At 44.6% G+C, this 23,480-nt stretch overlaps 1 protein-coding gene across 6 annotated transcripts in view; it reads left to right on the forward strand.

Annotated features, from left to right (window-relative positions):
* LOC126088514 (membralin) overlaps nucleotides 1-23,480 on the forward strand; it is a 551,852-nt gene that overhangs the window by 268,977 nt on the left and 259,395 nt on the right. The window lies entirely within an intron of this gene.

The following is a 23,480-nucleotide window of genomic DNA, read 5'->3' on the forward strand; positions in this document are numbered from 1 at the left end:
GGAGACTGTTCAAGCTGGTGGAGGCTCTGAGTGGCTCCAGGAACGCTCTTTGGAGTTTAAACACTTCCGTTGGCCACCAAACTCCCGAGACGTGAGCATTATTGGGCATGTTTGGGATGCCTTGCAACGTGCTGTTCAGAAGAGATCTTCACCACCTCGCCTTCTTACTGATTTATGGACGGCCCTACCGGATTCATGGTATCAGCACCCTCCAACACTAATTCAGACTCTAGTCGAGTCCATGCCACGTCCTGTTCCGATACTTCTGCGTGCTTGCGGGGGTCCTACACGATTTTAGGCAGGTATTCCTCTTCCCCGCGCTCTCTCTCTCTTGTTAGTTCTTAAGTGTAGTGTACAAAACTAGAAATATTTCTGTGCGAATTTATTCGTTCTTTTCGGGTTAAAAAATGTAAAAAGTTAAAATGATCCCTTTGTGAAACTCAGCAAAATTACGTACGATTTGACACTGCACTACAGCAGTTTGTTATTTAACGTTCGGCGGAACAATACTAATGGGGGTCGCTGTAGTATTGGGCGAGAACTGTTTGGGAACCTCGGGAACCAATTAACCTTTGCAACCTGACGAGAACAAGTGTTATTCTTCTGCGTGTGTCCTCCTGTGTGTTACTAAAGTTTACGCGGGTCTGTCCAAATTCCTACTTTGAAAGCAGTGCGTGTGAGCGGTCATAGTTGTATACTATCGCATCAACTTACGAGACGCAACCGTTCTAAATGTATACCAACCTGGTATGATGATGATGATGTCCCAGCGCAGAAACAGCACATAGGACGCAGTGTTCGGCTCTTTTGGTGTAAGACTGCAATGAAAATTACTAGTGAGTGGGCTAAAGCTCCCAAACTGCTGAATAAGAAATCCAGTTTAAAGTTCAGCATGATTAAACGGAATAAATTAGACGACAAAAGTGTAAACTGCTTACAACAGATAAAATAAATCTTCGACTTCAGTCACATTGTTCATAAAGTTAACGATGCTGTTGCAGCTCACAAATTTTATATAAAGCACATTAAAATGTTACTTTTGTACACTCAATTTGCTCTGCATATTGCGCAGAGTCGCGGTACCTTAGTATGTACGTACGTTTATTTAAACTGAAGGGGCAGGGGGGAGGAAGGAAAGGGAAGGGAAGCTACTAATGATATCAGCTGGATTCGGACTTCATGCGAAATCAGCGGCGACGAGTGAAAACAGTGTGTTCAGTGGGCGTAATGGTTAAAGCAACTGCCTAATAAGCAGGAGATCACGGGTTCGAGTCCCGGTCCGGCACACATTTTCTCACGTCGCCACTCCTTCTGCACAAAGTCCCGACGCAGGTGACATCACTAATCCTTTCGCTTTCTTTTCCTTTCTCCCTCCTTCACGTTCCTTCCTCCCTCCCTTCTTCACCTTTAGTTCACCAGTTTATATAACATATCACAGCCGGGGATTTCACGTGGTGTCTGTTCTTTCGAACATGCCCGAAAGAACAAGACACCATGCATTCATATAATTTACAGACTTGGTGAGCATGTACGACCTTACCCCGGTGACACTGCCTACAGTGAAACGCGTTGTCGCTGCTAAGCGCACACTTACCCGTCGTCTCCCGCACTCGACTACACCTACTCCAACCCGAAGGAGTTCGTTCGACTGTCATTATTGGTGCGCCGCAGGCGTACGAATTGCTTCGTCTGCATTGCATCGTGTTAACGTTATGAAACGAAAATGACGAAAGGAATTTGAATATTGTGTTTGATCTCTTACTATTGAGGGATGCTATAGATATCAATTGAGTCATTTTTTTCAAAGTTTTATTACCCTTCAGAGTAGTCAGCAGCATTGTGTATAACCAGTTTCAGCCATGTGAAAGTCGTAGGACACCCTTAGCACCGCCAGTTGTTTTGATTGTTCGGTGGACCTGTCTATTGCCCGACGAATGTCTGTAAGAGTGAAGGACAGTAAAACTCTGAAACATGTATCTACCGGGTGATCAAAAAGTCAGTATGAATTTGAAAACTTAATAAACCACGGAATAATGTAGATAGAGAGGTAAAAATTGACACACGTGCTTGGGATGACATGGGGTTTTATTAGAACCAAAATGCAGGATGGCGCTCCACCCCATATTGCTAGACGTGTGAAAGATCTCTTGCGCGCGTCGTTTGGTCGTGTGCTCAGCCGCCACTTTCGTCATGCTTGGCCTCCTATGTCCCCAGACCTCAGTCCGTGCGATTATTGGCTTTGGGACTACCTGAAGTCGCAAGTGTATCGTGATCGACCGTCATCTCTAGGTATGCTGAAAGACAACATCCGACGCCAATGCCTCACCGTAACTCCGGACATGCTTTACAGTGCTGTTCACCTCATTATTCCTCGACTACAGCTATTGTTGAGGAATCATGGTGGACATATTGAGCATTTCCTGTAAAGAGCATCATCTTTGCTTTGTCTTACTTTGTTATGCTGATTATTGCTATTCTGATCAGATGAAGCACCACCTGTCGAACATTTTTTGAACTTTTGTATTTTTTGGTTCTAATAAAACCCCATGTCATTCTAGGCATGTGTGTCAATTTGTACCTATCTATATACATTATTCCGTGATTTATTCAGTTTTCAAATTTATACTGACTTCTTGATCACCCGGTATTTTCTATAAGTTGCAGATAAATAGTTGCCACTATTAAAGTTGCAATCCTTGTAATTGGAACAGTACATTCGAAGACACAAACGTCTTACCAGGAAACATAGAAACAACGCATTGCGCTTCTACAGTTGGTCTCTCAAAAAGAGATTTAAGAAGGGTCTAACCAGAATTGAGAGGATGTAGTAGGCAGCGCGGGAGACCAGTGATGAGACGGGCTCTCACGAGAGAACTCGCTTGTTGGAGCGGCAGCGTCTCTCGAGAAGGACGGGGAGCGACTGCGTAACTCATGGTCTAACTACGAAACGCCGGCACTTCTATAGCATCGCCTTTCAACTTTGTGAATTGTGCAGGTCTTCCACGACCCTTCTCAGGATACCAATTCAAGGAGGAGTGGTCTGACGAAACCAACCCTGACTCTTAACCTTGTCCAAGCTAAGGTGAGATGCTTCCCACAGTTGGCAAGACGCGGCCAGACAGCGCCTAGAGCAGCGGTCATGGCTCGTGTGCTGTACCATTAGCGCCGAGCTGTACCGAGTCCTGGTACCCCGCTGCTTAAAGTTGGCGCCAATTTCATCGCACTTTGACTTTCGAAGCAGCTTTCCTGCGCTTGTTTGCAACGTAATTGTTGATTTAAATGAACCTGGCATCGATGTTGCAGTTAATGGGATAGACGAAGAATTGGGTGACTCTTCAGTTAGGTGACTTAACTATTCAAAAAATGGCTCTGAGCACTATGGGACTTAACATCTATGGTCATCAGTCCCCTAGAACTTAGAACTACTTAAACCTAACTAACCTAAGGACATCACACAACACCCAGTCATCACGAGGCAGAGAAAATCCCTGACCCCGCCGGGAATCGAAACCGGGAACCCGGACGTGGGAAGCGAGAAAGCTACCGCACGACTTCGAGCTGCGGACACTTAACTATTCTGGCAATTTACAATTATTATGTTTATCTGGCCGATTATAGTTTGGTACACCAGGATAAGCCATTTTAATTAATTATTTCACATGAAGGAACACATTATACACCACCTTTAATTCCTCTAAGTTGTGTATTTACGATAGGCCGTTTTAAAGAGAGGTGGGCGGCGGTCTCTTTCTCTAGTTTTTGAAACCAAGCGCTTTAGTCCGTAAGAGGCACACGGGTCTCGTATTGCATCTCTCTTTTTTATTTTTTTATCTTTTTTTGGCGGGGGGGGGGGGGAGGGGGAAGAGGAGGTGTTGTGAAAGACATTGTCTGTGTGCCTCCCTTCCAACAACTTACGATGAACAGCAACAACAGTGAATGCAGTAACTCGAGACATGCTCGCAAAAGTAGGGGGACGACTTTGGCTACCGACTGAAGTTTTTTTGTGCGTTCGGTTGAGGGCGCATTCAACATTCGTGATAGATAAATGAAAACTTTGATCTGAAACGTAATTGTGAAAAGTACCCCCCAAGATTTTATTCGCACCGTTTTTAAATCGGACTGTTGTTTAGAAAATGAAATTTTTGTAGTATTGTGTATAAGTTAAAATTCACTCAGTTTTTATCTTGTTTCATGTAGAAGATACACCATCGTAAAACTGGCTCGATCTTTTTAAAACATTCTGTATTACGTACAAAGTATCTCATTAAAAATTTATTCTCAGTCGTTAAGCTGGGTATATATGTGAGAGTTTCTTCACTCTCAGATAACTTTTGCGAGTAATAAGTGCCGTGTGAAGAGCGCCGAGAGTCGTCTGGCCTGCAGTGTCCGAGAGTGGGGCAAGACCCCATCCAGATAGTCGCTCTCTGCGAGTTCGGAGCTCTCGCGTAGATGGCAACCTCCTTCTCTCGAGAACCGCTCATCTTAGGTCTCAGACAAGAAAAACCGTACCGGTATTGTCGGTAGAGCTGATGAATGATGTTGAGGACTACACAACACCTAGTCGAGCGGATGAAGTCACCAACCCGGCCGGCAATCGAACACGGGCCCTCTGCCTGGTGGGCAAGCACGTTACCACTCAGCTAACCAGGCGGACTATTAAAGAGAATAAACATAGTTGATTGTAGAAATATTAGTGTCACAAGCAGTCTTTCTTTAATACCAATGGGTTTACAGATATCTAGATTGTCAATTTTGAGTCCAATTATGAAGTGTATTTCTTCCATCTCCGTCGCTATCATTCTCATAAAATTTCGATATTGTTGTGGAAATTCCATTGCAAGCTATACGATTAGATCCTTGCCCGCCTTATCCACGAAAACAGTCGTTTGCGATTTGCTTTTTTGAGGGCAAAAGTATTAAAAAAGGCAACTGCAGCCCGACACTCTTCCATCGCAACCTCTTCCTGCATGTACAGAGCCACGACAGAAAAAAATGATGGCGAAGAGTGATCTCCAGCTCTCTGACACTCCTACCCTGCCATGTATAAACGCTTCCGACAACTGCTCCCGCAAGACTTTCACACCCTTACCGAAGGTTCTCACAAGGATCTATCAGCAAGAATTATCTGCTAATGTAAACAATTCTGCGGCTGCTGTCTTGAGAGCAAAAATCTCTGACGTGAATCCGAGAGCGCTTATGCTGTGTGCCTCCTTCAAGACAGCAACCTGCAACGCACGCGCGTCCCACGGGTGGCCACGTTTCAGGCAGCTTCTGCCTCAGCAGGCCCTAGCGCCTGCGAGCCAAATAGCGATCCGCGCTTGTCCCACATCTTGGTAAATGTCCTGCTCGACAGTAGCATGCCGTTTTGTTGTCCACGGAGTCTCTGGCAGCCGCAACGAGAGGCGCAAGTCCCGTGCAAGTAGAGTGATCTTCCAAGACTACGGCGCTGTGATCGCGGGTGACTTTTTTCGTACGACATGTAGCCTATCCGTGCGCCGCGACAGTACTCCAGGGCGTCACTTAGCTACGTATCGGCAGTTCATCTCAGCTGTCGAACCAGTCATTGCTTCGAGATTCCTGGGCCTGGCACCGAGGCATCCACAGCTCATCAGTTGGAGCTCTCGCTAGGATCCACGTGCGTCAATCGCTGTGGAATGACTAACTTCTCATCTGTATCGTGCATAGGGCAGTAATTTTTCTGCTCCAGACTTTGGCCTTGCGCCGACTAAGTACTGGGGTGTTATTAACTTCAGAACAATCCAAGTGATCCTGGACATGAACCATTTGTTACTCACTGTGGCCTTCAACCACTTAGTCATTATTTGCTTTCCTTGTTGGATCCTAAGTAGCAACGAATTTTTCATTTGTAGATAACTTACTCCAAGAAGGGGCTTTTGTTTATGTAGTTATTACTGAACTTGATCCACATTGTTTGCGTGGGCACTGTTCTCATTATCCCTTCACCGCCTCAAGAAACATCACTTTAATTCTAGATTAAGAATATTACTTTATATTTTAAAAGACCTCTACAGTACGTACAGACTACGCTGCCTTCGCTGTGACTGCGCTCGCCTTTCTCCCCTTCCCCCCGCACAGTCAGAGGTTGGTTTGTTCGCCAGTCTGTGACCAGTTGTGATTGGCACGAGTTATACCAAGAAACGACAATTATAAATGTTTGTTCTGGTAACACAAATACGACGAGACTTACTAGTATTATCATAAAGCTTATGTTTTTTAAAAAATTATTCTTGTTTTTAACTTTGTTAGTATTTCATACTCCACGGAGACTGTTCCTTTATGCACTGTCAGCAACAGTGCTTTGTGTATCTGACGCCTTTTTTTCGATAAGGGTCACAGCACGCCACCGCTTCGTAATTTTGTCGCGTCATGTCCCGTCACTCATTGTATCGCTGTTCAGATTGAGATTTGACGTGGTCGCGTCGGTACTTCTAAATAAATGCTGCCTTCTTCAGCAAGGCGATGGGGGATCTTCTTTCATGTAGATGATATACGAGGGTTGCCCGGGAAGTAATGCACCGCATTTTTTTTCTCAGCCGAAAACAATGCTACGAGTGCGAAACGTTACGTATGGATTGTTTGAAGCCTCCTGAGTGAGCGCGCCAACTTTCCGTCACTTCCGGCAGATAGCGTAGCTACAGAACAGTTTCAAAATGGCGTCTGTAGGTGATCTACGTTACAAGCAACGTGCAGTCATTGAACTTGTCAGTGCAGAGAAAGAAACTGTGGGGAATACTGACAAATGCTTGTGCAAAGTCTACGAAGCATCTGCTGTCGACAGAAGTACAGTTAGTCGCTGGGCAGGGAGGATAAAATAATCAGAAGGCGGTTCGGCGGAGCTCCACGATTTGCAGCGGTTGGGGAGACAATCCACGGATGTCACACCAGATATGTTTCAGCGAGATGATGTCATTCGCGAGGACAGACGCATTACGACTCGGCAGTTGGCGCTGCATCTGTCAGTCAGCAAAAGAAATGTGGATGCAATTAGCCTCACTCTTGGATATTCAAAAGTGTGTGTAGCGACAGTGCATACACGCCCTTGTTTCGTAGTGAAGGAAGGCGATAGAACGGGATTTAAATTACGTGGAAAAATAGGGTGTGTAGATAAATACCATTCTTTCGTGTGTGTTATTCTCATTATGTTCAATGAAGAACTGTTGAAGAAAAAAAAATGCGGTGCATTACTTTCTGGGCAACCATCGTACTTTCGTGATGAATATTTTCGAAACACCATGTAGATCTGCAGATAGTAGCGCATACTGCTAGTATAACTGACAGTCGCCCTGCTAATGTAACCCATCGAGGATGCGTACCTTGTGTGTGTCTCTTGTTGGTCGACGGTAGGGCAGTAGCTTCAAAGAACCCGACACCACAACACTGTCAGATCTAATTACAGCCAATGCAGAGAAGTGTGCCCGTCGTCTGCCACAGAGAATACGATCAAAGTGCACGATGTCAGCTCGCTCCGCGAATCGATGGAATATCGCCGCAAGCGGCTGACGCGTTCAGCGACCGACAACAACGCCGCAGTCACAGACCGAGTCTCGCAGTCGCTGACGGGTCTGTGGCGCCGCTTCGGCGCGGATCGCGCTGCGGTATGGCGGGCAGAGTCTCGAGTGCAGCGGCTCTTTGAGCATTAGCGCCGAAATTAAGTAGGTGGACTATTGCTAATTAGCGTGTAGCTTCCTGTTAATTAAGTTCTTTGTGGCGGAGCGGCGCGCGCGTGCCGCCGCTGGCGCCTGGGACCGCGGGCGCGCGCACAGCCGCCTTCCACTTCATTGATTGCCGCTCGCGACCTACCGGGCGACCCGCAAGTCTGCGCACCCGTCGCGCCGGGATCCGCCCCCGCGCCTGCCTCTCGTCGCACTTGGCTTTCGCCCGCCGCCCCGGCCCTTGACACTCGTTGTTGCACAAAGTGACCGGTACGTTCGGTTCTTTTCCCCCGCTCGTTTTATGACGAGTCCTCGGAGGTCCCTCGTCTGCTCCGCCGCCCGACCCGTATGCTTTTACCTCACTTCTCTTTAAATAGTTTCTCAGCTGTGGCATCTGTATTGCTTTCAAGGCCTCGATTTACCACTACCGCATACTTTCTTGATTCACTCATATTTCTAGCTAAGGTCTCTAACTCAAGACGAACTATCGCTTCACCGAGGGACTGATGGCCTCCCTGTTTAGTCCCTTAACCCCAGCCAACCAACGAACCAACCTTTTCTCGTGCTCGTGTCGTAGCCATTAGTTCCAACACTGGTTTGATGCAGCTCTTGATACTAGTGTGTACTGTCTAAGCCTGTTCAGTTTTGCATAACTATTATAGCGTACATCTAGGGCTGCCACCACTACTTAATGATAAAATATTGCACGTTATTTCGGGAAGTTGTTCTATGAGAGCAATAAAGTTCGTGAAAATACTTTATTCCACATAATTTGATTTTTTTCTAGGAACAATTTTACTTAATTCATTAACAGACCACAAAAATTGTTCGCGATTTGGCATGTAACAGATGGTCGAGTAACAGAACGGTGAACTGATTACTCGTTTCCGCAGCCTAACGACAAATCTGAATATTGTCAATGTCAAAGTTTCAATTGGGGAAAAATGAGAACCCGTTAATTCGATATTTTTTGCAACTAGTAAGTACTGCATATGAGTCTGCTAGACTCTGTGAGTTAAGCAAACATCTCACTGCGGATTATTTGTTTCAGGAATAATTAGCCGAAGGCCTCGAAAGTACTGCCCCTCTCTGCATTATTTATTTCATGAATAGTTAGCTCCTAACATAACGGCACTACTCGCAACGTTTCGTTTTCTTACGAGACGCCCGCTTCCAGTCTCAGCGATCTAACAGTCATGGCACTATTGTAGCGTGCGAAAACCTTAAGTTGTTTCAATTTGTGTAATGTGAGGCGGATTGAGCGCAACAGTCTGGTCATTCGGGTTTATAGCTTTATGTAACAGGGAGTCATGGATAAAGGCGACTTCAGGATACTAACTGTTCTGGTGTAACCACAAGCGCCGGAACGAAGAGGAGGAATGCAAGATCAGAGAAAGTGGTGCGGCGACGTCAGCCAATAGCCCGTTCACAAAGACCGCGCGACAGCAGGAGCGACACCTGCGAGAAGTGAATATAAGCGCCGCTCCTGCCAGCCTAGGCTGGACGTTAGTGGAGCATTAGCACGGCGTAGTAGAGAGTGCGTAGTGGTCCATATCCAGTGCTTGTTTGGACTTTGTCTATAGCGAAGACTATTACTGTTTGCATTTCACTTGCGACACCGATGTAACTACAAAGTTAAGTATTGTCAACCTGTTTTTTTTATAGAAATAAAACTACTAATGTTATTTGCTTGAATTGTTGTACAGTATTCCGAGAACGCAGCATCCCTTAGGCACACTATACGAGACGAGTTGGCAAGACCCAAAACTAACCACTCCTTGTACACCTACAAAAAGAAAGAAAAAAAAAACAACAGATTATTTATTCGTCTTAATTGTAGACTGCAGAGACGCTGTGAAGGTGTTTAGCGGTGACAGTTATTTGTTAAATATTGCTAAAAGCAGTAAATAATGTATTGTTAAACAAAATAAGTAAGCACAATAAGTCATAGTTAATTCTGATACAATGCACTTTCGTTCATACCTCTAACAAACATTATACTTTATATGCTTAAAAAAAACTGTGACAATCCTACCTGCGTATTTTCCTACACCAGGAATGCTGTCGGCTCCGCCACCACAAACCGCCGGCCCGTCGTTTCGGGAATTGCGTGACCTGTGGGTACACATACGGTGCCACGTACGTGCGGAAGTCTAACAGTGACTTGTCGAATCCATACCATGCACAGTCACTTCTCTATTGCGTTCCAAAGATGGCCCAGTATGTTATTGAGCTGGAGGTCATAGTATTTGGCCTCAGCAGTGCAGTTTGCTGGCCAAATAGCCTAATTCTGCCAGCGTCACGTGATTCGATTCTATTACACTCCATTACGCTTGCTTTTCATAAAATGTCATCGCCAAACCTCAAAAGTTTTCAAGTCTTCTGCCTGAACTTTAATTTCTGCTGCTTCTTTTCGGGTGCCATAGTTTATTTGGGTTTCTCGGCAGATAGCCTTCCGACAATATAGCACCTGCGGTTCGGCTGTTTGTATCGTGGAGGCACACAAACTATCTCCTCCACCACCACCCCACCCCATCCTTTATGTAACAAGCGTCTGACATGCTGGTCACTGAGTGGCCAAGTGTTTAAGATGGATTGTGGGATTGCTGAAGAAAGGTGGTTAGGTGGATCCCTGCACGTACAGTGTCTCAAAACTATTTTGCCAGAGCATGAATTATCAGTAGACACGCCGTCGGCTTGTAAATCGGTAAGACCCACCTATCATATACCAATAATCGCTCTAACTGAACAGTACACGCAGTCAGTAAAAATACAATTAATCTTTTTGATTCGTGTTCGTCGAGTTAGAGGCATTCGTAGGATACGGCGTCAGAGAAGTTGTTTGGTTGCCTGCAGCAGCGTCTGTGGTACTCTCGCCGCGGCACAGCCACGTGGTACCTGCTGCGAGGTGGATTCATCACCAACTTGACAGGGATACGGCAAAACATCAAGAGAGGAACGCTCCAGGATCAGTATAGGAAAACGCGATACCCAAAATCATGGGGGATGCCGCTGCTGCATTTCACTCTCTCCTTCCAGTGGACGACCACAGGAAATTTAATACTTGGGAAGAAGCATGTACTTAACAATACCAAATACTACTTCGCCTGTCAGATACTGAAGAGGAGGCAAAATTATATTGTTGTATGATCATCACTGTGGTGTTACAGAAGCGGAGTAAGAGGAAACTTATTTGTGTTTTTACAAAGCCAGTTCGATGGGCAAACCAATCACTACATTCGGTATGTAGTCCTCACGGAATGTGCTGCTACATATCGGTGAAAAACTGAACAGCAAGATGCATATTTCCTACGCGCATAAGGGATGACCCTATGCGAAAAGGAGTCTCGAACGTCTGCTAACGGCAGAGGTGAAGCTTTTGAGTGTGTCACAGAAACTTTCTCATGTCGATTCTCTGCCTCCGTTCTAAACATGGAAGTAATTTACATATCACTAGATTACAATCGACAACTATTTCGGAGTAAGTGCTATCCTCTGCGAACGCAGGAATCAGTTAATGACAGTTTTTGGTGACGTGTGGACATTACTTACGTATGTTAATGGCGATTTGAGCAGAGCTATTATCATGATGTCTCCTAGTACACCAATCCGTTGTTCCTTTCCGGTTACCCGGAACACTTTAAGTCGGGAAATTGCGGTGTACTATCCTCCTGTAACGGTACTACATTCTTCCAAGCTGATCGTAGAAAGATAGTCCAGAGCAATTAATGGACGCAAACTTTCTTTAGTATTTGTGTGCTAGTTGCATCCAGAGAGTTAACTAACTTCGTCTCAGGGCTATAATGCTATCTAACACTTGTCGCCTGCCTGTTACGATGTCTTGAATAACACGGGTAGTCCCTAATTAAGGCATTACAGCTTTTTTCCCTACGCATTTCACGTCTTACTCAACCGTGCGTTACAGCAAGATTATTCTCTTGGGAAGAAGTTTGTACAAGATTTGAAGTTTGTACAAGATTACCGAAAATAATACTCAAAGGGTTTTGTGCCTCTGTGTACAAGAGTTACGCCGATATGACGTCTCGCTGGAGGCTCATACGCCACTGTTTATTTATTTATTTATTTTTTTGTCTTACAGCAAGTTCACGAACGTCCCTTGCGGTAATCGACCCGTAACGTTCTTCTACCTTAACGTAATTCTTCGCACCACCCTTGAATTGTTTCATTAAATTGCTATTTTCACTTTCATACGCACTCTTCCTGGCGTAATCAACACTTAAAAGTCGTAACTAAGATGCCACGGAAATGTTTATACACTACTGGCCATTAAAATTGGTGCACCAAGAAGAAATGCAGATGGTAAACGGGTATTCATTGGACAAATATATTATACTGGAAATGACATGTGATTACATTTTCACGCAGCATGGGTGCATAGATCCTGAGAAATCAGTACCCAGAACAACCACCTCTGGCCGTAATAACGGCCTTGATACGCCTGGGCATTGAGTCAAACAGAGTTTGGATGGCGTGTACAGGTACAGCTGCCCATGCAGCTTCAACACGATACCACAGTTCATCAAGAGTAGTGACTGGCGTATTGTGACGAGACAGTTGCTCGGCAACTATTGACCAGACGTTTTCAATTGGTGAGAGATCTGGAGAATGTGCTGGACAGGGCAGCAGTCGAACATTTTCTGTATCCAGAAACGCCCGTACAGGACCTGCAACATGCGGTCGTGCATTATCCTGCTGACGTGTAGGGTTTCGCAGGGATCGAATGAAGGGTAGAGCCACGGGTCGTAACATCTGAAATGTAACGTCCACTGTTCAAAGTGCGTCAGTGCGAACAAGAGGTGACTGAGACGTGTAACCAATGGCACCCCATAGCATCACGCCGGGTGACACGCCAGTATGGCGATGACGAATACACGCGTCCAATGTTCGTTCACCGCGATGTCGCCAAACACGGATGCGACCATCATGGTGCTGTGAACAGAACCTGGATTCATCCGAAAAAATGATGTTTTGCCATTCGTGCACCCAGGTTCGTCGTTGAGTACACCATCGCAGGCGCGATAGGCTACAATCCGACCTTTATCAAAGTCGGAAACGTTATGGTACGCATTTCTTCTCCTTACACGAGGCATCACAACAACGTTTCACTAGGCAACGCCGGTCTGCTGCTGTTTGTGTATGAGAAATCGGTTGAAAACTTTCCTCATGTCAGCACGTTGTAGGTGTCGCCACCGGCGCCAACCTTGTGAGAATGCTCTGAAAAGCTAATCATTTTCATATCACAACACCTTCTTCCTGTTGGTTAAATTTCGCGTCTGTAGCACGTCATCTTCGTGGTGTAGAAATTTTAATGGCCAGTAGTGTAAAACACGTTTTTTTAAGACACCATCGTTGTGTCAGCTGAGATACCCACGCTTCGTGGGGCTGACTGACTGACACAAGCTTCCAATATTAGCTGTTGTTTCGTAGTGAATAGTATGGCGAACCTCGTGGGATTTTGTAATTGTTAGTAGTAGTATCAGCCGATTGTTCTTTCAGTGTGTAAATTAAGTGCAAAATCTGTGCGTGGTATATCCTAATTAAGAAACAATTGCATGGTTATGACTTATCTCAATCCAGATTTTACAGATAGTATTTTATTGGGTGACGTTGAAGCTTTCATAGCACCGGTTTTTTTTTTTTTTAAATTTAGCTCGTCTCGTTTTCATAAGTCGCTAGCCCAATGCGTACTCTCCGACTGTTTTAGATTGTAAGCGACAAGTGAACACTGATAATATATTTTTAACTAGCTTTCGTGATACTGCAATGGCTAGCAGAAAGAGCTTCAAGAAGTAAAACTGTGAAACCCTTCTCATTTTTAAATTTTGACTGGAGGAACGTTGCAGGCTGGTACAGATTATTAAAGAACGATTCTCCATACTGACACCCCTCCATTGGACATTACGTGATACGACGTCATTTATCGCTCCATAGACTTATTCACTCTCCTAAACGTCTCGACAGCACAAACTCCGAGAGACAGCTCCTAATCTCCAAACACCACATGGTTTTCTAGTAGTTACAAGGCCGTGAAAACCAGAGTGACACTTTTCTGCTTAACTATGTGAGTGCAGTGTGTTACGTTTACTGACGATCGCGGCATCAGAAGATTTTCTGTTGTAACCCACTGTTTCAGCGCTCACTGCTGACGTGTCGTCCAAGCGACACTTGTTTCATCCAATCACAGTACCATTGTGGTATTCTGTAAGATCTACAGAATAGTTTCATCTGGTCTCTGTCTGTCTCATTCTCCTACGTTGTAGGTACCGTTCCTGCACCTCATACGCCCTATTCGGACCGTTTCTGGTCTGTTAGTGCAAGCAGAAGCAAACTTGTAACTCAGTGGTTTCCAATCCGGGGGTAATTATTCCCTGAGGGGGGAAATGAAGTTTTCGGAAGGGTGAAAACTAAACCATTGGATTCTGTTTCAGTATCGAAACTAAATGACTATAATCGTCACTGTTATCACAGTTTTGTAAGACTCTTAATATTGATTAAATAAGTTACAAATAATTACTTTTTCTGATTTAATAGCATTAATGCGGCGGGGGTCAAAGGTTCCTCCCTACTCCACCCATTATTCACATATGTTGTGCTTTGCTCCGTACATTCCTGTGATGTCAAAAGTGAGTCATATGCGTAACAAATGTTAAATATCTCAAGGTAATGTTTTCTCTAAATTGTAGATAGTCCTGCAGCAGTCCAGAAATTGCTTCATTACTCGCTTTGAAACAGATAAATGAATTTATTGACAGCTCGACACAGCATTAACTACATAAGAGCTGCTATAGTACAGTACATAGTTTTTTATTCTTCTTCTTATTGTTATTAGAGTGGTCAGACACAAAGGATTAACAGGCTGATGTCCAATTTCCGTCAGTTCAGAAGTAAAGAGTGCAGCAGTGAAATGACTTAGGAACAGTAAGTGTGGTGCACACATCTGAACTTGTTTGATTTTAAGTGGGGTTGCAGTGTGCAGGTCAAACAAGTGCCGCAGTGTGGGTAGTTAGTTTTCTTTTCTGAGGAGGAGTTGTGGGTAGCACTTGCGTTGCACCACGAATTCCTTCGTCATTCATTCCAACACACAAAAACTAAATATTATTTATTTTCATCACTTTAAAAATAAAACTGTTCCAAGGAAAGTCTTTCATTCTACAGTTTAGTTTCGTGCTGAAGTTGGTGATAATGTGGTGGAGGGTGGGGGAGGGGGGCGTGGGTACGAGCTATTGCCTGATTACACTCAGGGGTAATGGTCTAAGAACGGCTGGGAACCACTGTTCTAACTCAAGTGATGCTAAGTTTTGTGCAATTTCTTACAGTTATGTTAACTATCTACCGGTGCTTCAAATTCTAACTCATTTACTTTAGTTATTTGAGACATCTAAACAGGTCACATTCAATGTTGCACTGTCAGCGCCTAGTGGATGCGCTCTATTGATCCCTTCTCATGCCTTACTAAAACTATTAACAAACCTGAATTTTCAAACTTATGACTTTTCTGCCCTCTGACATTTCAAAACGTCGTTTCTTTATTTTTATATTTGGTGTAATAGATATTAATCCTATGGTAGTCGGCGTTGTATCGTCTCATATTCCTTTACCTTCCTGCTGGCAGCTTTTATCAGTACGGTCTCATTTTTCTGCTCATCTCATAAAGAGCAGTTAACCGTGGCTTCTTAGGAATCTCATCTCCGAGTGTGGAATTCTGCGAGTGTTTTCTACCCTTATCGTTCTTACTACCGTTATTAGAAGTTGGAATGAAGTCATCGTTTCAGGTCTCCCTTCTTTATTACGTTTGACAAATTTTTCGTTCGGGCTACAGCGCGATCTTTCGTTTGCAGAGAAGTTTCATACTGAAGCTGCATGAAGCAACTTGATGCTGTTTTATAGTTATTTTGTGTGTTGGGACTGCAGAGTACGATTTTTTCAACTCCGCTCATTTGCTTGTGAACTATGAAGTCTCTTTTTCTATACTGTAAGACTAAACATCCAGCTATGTCACTGGACTGTGTCCTTTCCAATCGAAATGAAAATTTAATGTTCTCTAGATAATTAGCTTCTTTTCTTTTAAGTCAAACTGTATGTGATAACTTAATCTCTTATTATATTGAAAGTGTAGCATTTAAAAGCAGCTGCCATTGTGACATTACTTTGTAAGAAATAAGACTTGATCTTCTCGTTTGAATTTTGCCGTGCTTCTGCTGAGTCCTGAGATATAGAACTAGTACAAACATATCAAGTGATTTTCGAACGGTTGTACGATATGTTCTAAGTTGTTAGCTGCTGTGCCGGCGTGACTGATGGAATATGATGTATACTCGACATGAGTCTTCTCTCGCCCTTTCGAATATGTTTTCGACTGTTTTTGTTTAATGCAGCATATGCTATCATGTTTCTGTTTTCGTGTGCTTGACTCACTCTCCTATTTAAACACTATCCCTTTCCAGCAGAGATTTTCTTCTCTCTTGCTTGTTTCGTAGCTGAAACATCCGCTGCTGTTGGCATAAGTGCCTTAGTTAATTAATTGCCTCCTTTCGTCGTTAGACATAAAATCTTAATTTTCTAAGAAACGGGGTGAGGGAAGAGGGATGGACAATCCCGTATAGGGGGCAGGGCGACCAGATATGGCTCGGTGCCTGACAAAATGCCTGTATCGTACAGTTGTGTGGAAGTGGAAACATTTCCTTGTGACTGGTCTTGGCAAAAAAAAAAAAAAAAAAACTACAGTGAACCGGCGTTGTGGTTAAGGCAGTGCATTCCCAAACTTGGATTTTTCCTTAACTCGATTGCCGACCGGAGTGGCCGTGCAGTTCTAGGCGCTACAATCTGGAGCCGAGCGACCGCTACGGTCGCAAGGTTCGAATCCTACCTCGGACATGGATGTGTGTGATGTCCTTAGGTTAGTTAGGTTTAATTAGTTCTAAGTTCTAGGCGACTGATGACCTCAGAAGTTAAGTCACATAGTGCTCAGAGCCATTTGAACCTTAACTCGATTAAGGCAAATGCCGATATGGAGCGTTTCGAAAAGGACACATTTGGTTTCCTTAATTATAAGCAAACCGAACGAAAAATTGATCATTCTCAGGATACATGATGATAATACCTGTGACAATCTTACCCCCCCCCCCCCCCCCTGCTCCTCTAGCCTTGACAATGAATTTAGTTCGGCGGGAGTGTGTCCTTCAGGTATGCCAAATCCAGATGAAGCCGCTCATTCCGGATTAGTTCCCATAGAGCTTCCATATTACTGGGAAGATAACTTTCAGTCCTAAATAGTCACAGATTGATTCGATGGGATTAAGTTTCAGTAACTTAGCTGGCCAATGGAGGCGCGGTAGAATGCCTGGGTGTTCGTGAAACCAGGAACGTATTCGAGTTGCCTTCGGAACACGGCTGTTGCCATATTGGAAAATGGAATTGTCCACAACTTATTCATCACGAAGGTGTAGAAGGAAGGACTACATTAAGTCGCCGAGAATTTAGAAGTAAACAGTCTGGTTCATATTAAAGGTAATCTCAATTAGTGGTGCTGAGTTATGGTAAGGAAAACACAACCAAAACGTCACACAACAATCGGCAGCGTCAACTACACCCTCCAGAAACTGTGCACGTTGAACGACTCGTTGAGCCGCGATTCGCTCGATGCCTCACATTTGGAAAGAGGCAGGCTCGCGACTTGTCAGACGGCTTTGTACACGTCTCCATCAGCCGCTGACCACTTTCTGTGCCGCTGTGAGCAGTGGTCTTTCGCGAGGTACCCGACTCTGGATGTACATTGCATGCTGTTCTCTTCGAAATGTTCGCTGGGAAACTGCTTGAGATGGGCAGCAGTTACTGTCGGGCTTGAAACCGATTGTCGTTGACAGGGCGTGTTACACGTCTCCGGTCCCTATCAGTTAAGACCATCTCACGATCGCTGCCCCTACGCCATCTTACATGGGTACGAGTGGTACACCATTCCTTGTATCAGTTTTATACGGTCTACAGCACTCCAAAGAGACCAGTGTACTCTTTTCGAGAGGATATGATTGTTTGCCCAGTAAGTTTACTTGCTCAGTAGGACCTAAGCTAGTAGCACTCTCTCTCTCTCTCTCTCTCTCTCTCTCTCTCTCTCTCTCTCTGTGTGTGTGTGTGTGTGTGTGTGTGTGTGTGTGTGTGTGTGTGTGTGTGTGTGTGTGTCTCAAGTCTATGGGATGGTAAACTCCAGTCTTATTTTCTTTAAAAAATATAGGCTACATGATATAATTAAGTTACCAGCGGTTCACTATTGGTAGCCAAAGACGAGCTATGTCTTTACTAACGGACACATGTTTTGCTATGTTTAACTAGTTCAATTGTTGAGACATCTGTGCTGGCGGATAACATTAGTTAAGTATACGACTTCGACTTCGTGGCAGTTGGTGAATTTAGATGGTGATGGCGTTCCCGGCATGCCTTTTGTTGCGATCGTACTTAGCTGCGTTGTTAGTTGAGCTAGGGTTCCATTGCTCTATCCACTAAGACTTCGTACGTTTTTCTTCTAGCCCGTGTTAAAACATCGGTTGCGTGCCATCGAATATCCTGTTAGCTTCCCAGACTGATCTGGTTCTTTACTCCGACTTGTTTTTTCGGTACTTTTAAATCTTCGTTCATTTCCCTACTCGGGTACGTCCGTTGGTTATATTGGGAGCCTCAGTAGCCGTATCCGAAAACGAAAACACCGACTGTGCGAAATCCTCGTTGGTCCACTCAGGGCCTGATAAGTACTGAAAAAAAAAAGGAACCATACACCGCGTCGGTCCCCTCTCCGGTTCGTCAGAAGACTGTCGCTTTTCTTACGGTACCAAAACACTTCGCGTTTGCTGCTGTTAACGTTTGACGCATTACTTATGTACGAAACAGCCAGTTCTCATTCTGAAAGAAGCCACTTTGCACTATTGACAGCATAGCAACGCCTGAACAACAGTCGTGACTTCACAGAAGTAATCTACATTCCTAGATTTCCAGAAGGATTTTGATACCGTTCCTCACAAGCGACTTTTAATCAAATTGCGTGCATATGGAGTATCGTCTCAGTTGTGTGACTGGATTCGTGATTACCTCTCAGAGAGGTCACAGTTCGTAGTGACAGACGGTAAATCATCAAGTAGAACAGATTGATATCTGGCGTTCCGCAAGGTAGTGTCATAGGCCCTCTGCTGTTCCTGATTTACATAAATGATCTAGGCGATAATCTGAGCAGTCCCCCTAGATTGTTTGCAGATGACGCTGTAATTTACCGTCTAGTAAAATCAACAGACGATCAATTCCAAATACAAAATTATCTAGAGAGAATATCTGTATGGTGCGAAAAGTGGAAATTGGCACTAAACAAAGAAAAGAGCGAGGTCATCCACGTGGGTACTAAAAGAAATCCGATAAAAGCCACACTTACACACGAAGAACCACATCTTCAAATTGGGTTGTACACCACTGAAGTCGACCCAGGGAGTGATGGGTTACTCCGCGTAGAACTGGACGGCGGTGATGAGCTGTCGCCAGGATACAGGCCGGTAGCAACCGATTAAAACGATACCAACAAGTCGTGAAGATACATTCGGAAGCCGCGATGTGGCGGCCACGCCCCTCGCGCGGTATTTGGCGAGGCAGGCGCGTGCGACGCTGCGTCTCCTGACGACTAGCCGGCAGGTCAGTTCCGGAATGCTGACGCCCGCAGGACTGCTAGACTACTTTTTGAGTTCCCGTCACGTCTAGTCATTCTCTTTCACTGCATGAAGCAAGCATTTAGGTGGCACAAAGTAGCAGTCCGATTGCACTGAGGGGATGCGGAGAAACAGCACACCAGTTGCGTTAAAAAACAATTTTTAACACAACTAGTGTGCTATTTCTTCACATCGGCTTTCTTCAAAAATACTTGATGAAAAAGATAACCTTAATCTAAATGGCAAGATTGGTTTTTACTGTGAGTGGAGACGTGTGAGGGGATATGCTGACGTAATCGGTGCTCGGCGCAGCCAACAGAAACTGCAACGTTTAAGTCCACTACGCAATTTTGACACTACAACTACTAGGTCGCTGGCATTTGTAGAAAAAAATAATACGAAAGTTGGCATGAAGAGTTCCAGACGAAACCGAACGACGGACCCATCGGATACTTTTTAGCAAAGTGGATATCGCCAAGCGTGAACGTGCATCGTTTTCATTTCAATTCTTGCTTTATGGGGGATAAGCAGGCAGCTAGCTTGTTGATGTACCAGAATATCTAATAATAAATCAATACTTGAGTATACAGATCTAAAACCCGCAGTATATTTACAACGTGCAGCCGATATTTTTATAGGCCGGTAGGTCGATGTGTTTCTCGTCTGTATATCGATTTTTTTCTGTATATCGTGGCCCGATAATGATACTTTTTAAGTATCGATGTATTGGGTTTCCGATAATTTTAAAAAAATATCGACAGTCCTACCTCACACGCAGTGTGATTGGCGCTGGCTGGACTCCACGAACGATAGGGCGCACGAGTCGGCGGAACTGTGAACTCGAAAGTAAAATTGTATCTACAGACTTGACAGAAAATCCTAAGAAGTTTTTGTGTTATGCTAAATCAGTAAATGGATCGAAGCCATCTGACCAGACACTATGTGCGCATAATGGAATTGAACCAGACGACTCCACAGAAAGGTACTGATCACATAAATGCGCTAGGAAATGTTTCGTGCTGTAGAAGTAAACTTCGTAGTTTCTGAAGATACTTGGAAGTTTTATTTGGTGTCTATCCGACTCTTGGTACTTTCCCGGACTTCAGAGAACGTTACAAGGAAACAGTTTGAAGTGTAAGTGTAGACTTACCTCGGTGTACTGTTTGCAGCCCATTGGTCAAATTATGAGTCGTTCTGTGTGCAGCCATGTCATTACGGAATGTACTTGTGATTATTGAAATTTATGTCGCGCATAGACAAACTTCTTGTTGGTGCTTCATATCTTACATTTGTTCTATGCGACGGTGAAGTTTCGAACCGTTCTGGTAGATGGCAGAGCCGTTGTACGATTCACGTTACAAGCTGCGTGTTGTTATTGAATACTTGTGTACAGAAAAAGAAACCGTGGTGAACATCCACAAACATTTGTGTGCAGTGTACGGCGATGCTGCAGTTGATAGGAGTACAGTTGGGCGATGGGTAAAGTTGTCATTTTGAAAAGAACCATCGTATTTTATAGAAGAGTATGTTTGAGATGCATGCTTGTACAATTTGGGGCTCTTTTTGCAAGTACGTTTAGAATTAAAATTTTCATTTACCCCTTTCAGATGTTCAATATGTTCTCCACTGGGCGCACGACAAACATCCAGATTATAGTCAAACTAACCCCATAGGTTCGTGAGCATTTCTCGAGTTTTACTGCTGTTGCTGTACAGCGCCGCGGTTTAGCCAAAGCTGTTCGAAGAGGAGGCATATAGACAAAATTCTTCACAAAAAAAAAAAATCGTATTATACCGTGAGATCAGGCGACATTGGCATTTAATGGTGCAGCTCAAGAACCATGCACCGCCTTGAGCTGTATCAGACCTCAAAATGTCTCGTCACATGAGTTATACATACGAGTAAGACTACGGACAACGACAAAGAAATTGGCAGGCATACCCACAGATGGTTACTCTAGAGCAGGGCTTCCCAACCTTTTCAGCTGGCTGACCCCTTCTTCAGTCGAAAATCCATGGCGGACCCCTCGTCAGTCAAGAGCACAGTAACTGTAAATTTCAGAGCGAAACCCATGGGAACTGAAAACTTCTTAATGCACGTGCCACGTTCCCAATTCGTCTAGCATGCAAGAAACAATATCATGAACACACGGCTATATGAGATCTTCTGCAATGGTATGAGCATTGCCTGTTTTTGCCACTCGATAACTAACCAAGAAAGAAGCTTTTAATGAATTTTTATTAATTGTTTTTGCATGAGTTTTCATGCAATGCTGAGAAGCAGCTAGTTCAGCACTCTTCCTTTTGAAAAAATCGATGTTTTTAGCCTGGAAATCCGGGTGAGTACCTTCAAAATGACGGTGCAATTTAACTGGAACCATTGAACTGTTCGGAAGGACTCGCGCACAAATTACACAATGAGCTTTACCCTTCTTTGTCTCCATAAAGCCCATTTCTGAATAGCTTTCGTTGTACTTACGCTTCTTGGTTATTCCACTTCCACAGGATATTGCAACATTTTTATTCAATAATTTTAGTCATTATTTTACACTATTTGGTGAAATGTGGCGCGGACCCCGTAGAAGCGTTGGGAAGCTCTGCTCTAGAGTGTATGACAGGCGGTATTTACAACATTACCAGTAATTTTTGGTGTGTTTGTTAGGTGCTTTTAACTTTGTTCTGAGGGAGCGTGATGGGAAAGATTATCTTTTCGTGCGAATTTAAACATGCGTTCACAATCAGCATTTGCGTAAAATAGTTTGTTTCTTGGTTCTCCTCGTGTTAATAGCAGACAAAAACTGCTTTATTTGCACATATGTAGCATGTTCTTTAAAAAAAAAAAGTGCAACTATTTGAGTGGCGAGCAGCGTCTGTTCTCTTCGCGGTACGTTGCAGGGAAAGTGAAGGTGTGGGTATCGGATGGTTTAGCGCGGCAAAGGCCGGACGATCGCTGCGAGGAGTCTTTCTGCATTTACACATTTACGTAGTAAGAGAGGACATTCGCCACCGGACCTTTGCCCGTTCTCCACACTTCAGGTTTTAGCGGGGAGGCCGCGAGCTCTCCAGCGGCCGAACACCTGTTCAAACGTTGTTTCTGGCGCGCTCTGTCCTCGCGATTTTATTTACAGCCCACTCGTGCCTCCCGCTGCCAGAGCCTGCATTATAATCAGATCAAACAGTGGCGGCGCGGGCCGCGCTGAAAGCTGTGTCAACACAGGGCGCTGAGCGCGCGTCCACTCGCCCTGTACAGTAGCGGCCGGGAGCGCCGTCCGGTCGCGCACGCAAGACGTCTGTGTGCGCCCGCCTCAAAGCGCACTCCTCGGTCCGGTCACTGGCGGCGTAGTTGCTCTCACATGCCTCAGCCGCCGGCGCGGGGGAGGAGGGTGACAGTTTTTCTAACTTGCTGGCGATTACGGAACATCAAATACTGATGCCTGTAACTTGGCCAAACACTCGACTGTCGCCTTACATAATTCAGTCATCAGAAACGCAAGAAGCCGAAGCACGCCCTAATAGTCGACGAGCTGAGTCTTAAGAGAACCGACAACACCTAACACTGGAGCATAAACGGAAAAACTCAAAAGCGTCGTTCAGTATGCCGTAGACAAGTATTTTCCAAGCCAGGTCTTAAGGGACAGGAAAGACCCACCGTGGTTTAATACCCATGTTAGCAAACTGTACGTAAACAAAGAGAGCATCTCAGATTCAAGACAAGCGGTTCAAAGTCATCTGTTAAGTCACTCAGTGACCATAATGGAGCCAAACGGAAAATGACAGAGAAGGCCGAAATGCTGAATTCGGTGTTCCGACATCGTTTCGCCGCGAAAGATCGTAATACGGTCCCTCCAATCAAATATCGTACGAACGCCGAAATGGCAAATATTGAGATAAATGATCGCGGAATAGAAAAGCAACTACAATCGATTAGCAGTGGAAAGGCATCAGGACCAGATTTTACAGAGATTATGCGAAAGAACTTGCTCCCTTTCTAGCAGCGGCTTATCGTAGGCCTCTGGAGCTACAAAAGGTACCTAACGACTGGAAAAAACCGCTATTTTCAAAAAGGGTCGCAGGACAGATGCACGTAATTGTAGGCCTATACCGTTGAC

Source organism: Schistocerca cancellata, chromosome 6 (assembly GCF_023864275.1).
Source record: "Schistocerca cancellata isolate TAMUIC-IGC-003103 chromosome 6, iqSchCanc2.1, whole genome shotgun sequence".
NCBI classification, from domain to species: domain Eukaryota; kingdom Metazoa; phylum Arthropoda; class Insecta; order Orthoptera; family Acrididae; genus Schistocerca; species Schistocerca cancellata.